This window comes from Terrapene carolina, unplaced genomic scaffold (assembly GCF_002925995.2).
Source record: "Terrapene carolina triunguis isolate 2854851 unplaced genomic scaffold, T_m_triunguis-2.0 Scaffold192, whole genome shotgun sequence".
Lineage (NCBI taxonomy): Eukaryota > Metazoa > Chordata > Testudines > Emydidae > Terrapene > Terrapene triunguis.
In genome coordinates, this window is record NW_020664543.1 from 3,371,561 (window position 1) to 3,374,303 (window position 2,743).

The window sequence follows — 2,743 nt, forward strand, 5'->3', positions numbered from 1 at the left end:
CGCGGCACCTCTGGGCCTGGCAGTTCCTAGCCATGGCCGCTCTGGGCTTGCCACGTCAGTTAGGAAAGTAAAATAATTGCTTGAGCCCTGGCACCTAATTGCCCCTCTTTCATTACCAACTAAGCCCTGTTTCCGTCCCGGGAGAGGCCTGTGTGGGCACAGGTTGCATTGCTCAGCTTCAATCCATCTCTTTGGGGGGCACGGGGTGGCTCTGGACGAGGTGGTCAAAGCCGCCTTTTGCCTTTAGGATGCTGATGCAGACTTAGCTCCACGGGGTCCCAGAGCTGCTCCCACATGACGGCTCCTCTGTGCCCTTTGAGGAACAAATTGTTGCATCTCTGTCTGGTTCCCAGTGGACAAATACCCACGTTAACTGACACTAATTGGGCCCCTCCGTTGGCAGGCTGAGCAGAGAGATCCTGCAACGCCTGCCATCCCCTCCCAAGGCTGCGGGCCAGGCGAGTCGGCAGGGGTCGGGAGGGGACAGGTAAACAGCAATTCTGTCTCCAGGGCTCTCGCTCTGGTAACTTGCACTAGTTCTGAATTATTCACGCACCCTTTGTGGAGGCCGGAGAAACCTGCTGATTGACTGGTTGCCTTGTGCTGGTTTGTTCCTGGCCCCCAGGGAAGTTGGCCCACTAGAAAATAATTAGCTGTGTCGTGTTGTTCTGTCCCGTCTCGTGTGTCATAACAGGCTGGCTGAGATCTGACGCGGAAATGCAATTATCCCAAGCAATGCACGCACAAACCCACAACTGTAATTAGGACTCCTGCGAACGGCGGCTGCTTGCCGCCGGGCGATGGGTTTTCCCCCCCAGGATGTGTTGCTTCCTCACGACGCGGGGAGCGAAGCTAGGCAACTGGGGGTACCAAGGTCCTCCAGACGCCCGGGCCGCAGGCAGGAGTCGGAAGCGTGGCTATTTCTGCATGGCACCGCGTGTCGTGTTTCTGACAGCTGAGCTCCAGGATGCAGGGTGGAGAAGGGACAGGCGGGCTTCGCAGATGCTCCAGGGACCCCATTAATAGACATGTGCCTGCAGGGTTTTGTTTCAAGGAACGGGAGAGAAGAAAGGCCCCCGTGCGAGGTTCTGCTGAGGGCTGAGGAAAGGGCACTGGAAAGTGAGAATTCAGGCTGTCTCCTGATGGGCACACGCCCGCCCGCTGGGCATGGCCGTCTTCATCGCCACGTGCCGGGAAAGAGCCTTTGACCAGCCCTCCCTGAGAACAGAACACGGTGAGGAAAGGGCTGTGCTCATGGTCCTCGTCACTTCCTGCCTTTGTTTCCCATGGTCCCGTAGGATCTGCCCCCACTCAGCCCCAGAGGGGCATGGGCACTGGCATGCCTGCTTCGAGAAGCCACGTCCAAACGTGATCCAGCTTCCGGGCCTCCTTGGGGGACCTCTTGGTGCCTATCTGTAGCGGCTGCTTCTGTGATATGGGACAGGTGTCTGCTGGGGATTGGGCCAAATGGCAGCATGAGCCACTGCCCGGCCACCTGATGGTAACGCAAGTGGGCTGGGAGCGGAAAGGGCTGTGTACCCCGTTCTCCATCTTCTGAGCCGTCCAGTCCTCCAGCAGGAGCCTTTGAATGAAAAGGTAACATCTCTTCCCCAGACCCATGGCCCTCTCCGTCCCCAGGATCCCACAGCACCCTCCATATGCACAAAGACCACGGCGCCCGCCCGCTGAAGTGCAGCCACGCCTGGGGTGGAACGCAACCGCTCTTTAACAGCTCACAGCGACTTGTGTTTAGGCGTGGCCCTGAAGAAGAACACCCGTGACAATAGGCCCTGTGGAAGAACAGACCATAGTGTTGGCCAACGGAGAGCCTTGAGTTGTGGCTCTGGTTACAGGATCCCAGCCCCCAGCCTGGTTATAATCTGACCCAGCAATGGTCTAGCCATAGGCCAGGCTATGATGGAGGGACCTATGGCGCTAAGAGAAACAGCCTGGGAGCCATGGAAGCAATCGGCCAAATTGGCACCCAACAGCTGCAGGTTCGCAGGGCCCGTGGCTGCTCATGCTCCCATACCACCCTGGGCCAGATCCTGCCAAGGTCCTGAGTGCCTCCTGAGGGTGCTTGTCTCCCGTCCGTCTCCCGCTGCGATCAGGCGCGCCGCCGCTCTCCGGATCGGGCCCTGGGTGACGGCTGATGTCTATTGGCTTGTTTGTTTATTTCTGAGGTCATTAGAAAGCAATGACCCTCCCTGCACAGCGCGTCCCGGCTGCCTGGCTTAGCTCCAGCCAGCAGAGAAGCTTGAAACATCGCATCTGCTGGCAGCTGTCTCCAGCCAGACCCGGTTTGCTTCCTTTCGCCTTCGCTGTCGCTAATGCGCCGTGGCTTTTGCAGGCGTTGCTGGTGCCCCGAGGATGGCAGAGGAACGCCAATGCCCGAGCACCTCCCTCGCCTGGCCAAGCCCACTGATTTTCCTTCCAGGTCAGTGGCAGGTGGGTGTGACTTACCCACTCATCGCCTCACCCATCCCCACCGAGACGTGTGCGTTCCCAGACCCTCGGCCCCCCAGGGGACGGCCTGTGACTCACGGGAAGCAGTGCAAAATGGTCCAGTGCCCAAAATGTGCCTCGGGACCCAACAGAGACCTGCACGTTGTCCTTAAAGTTCCTAGTCTGTTTCCAGGACGGCAGTGCCACAGCCCAGATCAGCCCGGTTGCGCTAGGGGCCATGGATGCATCGGGACAGACAGACACTGTTCAAAGCGCTCACAAATAGAGAAGACAAAGG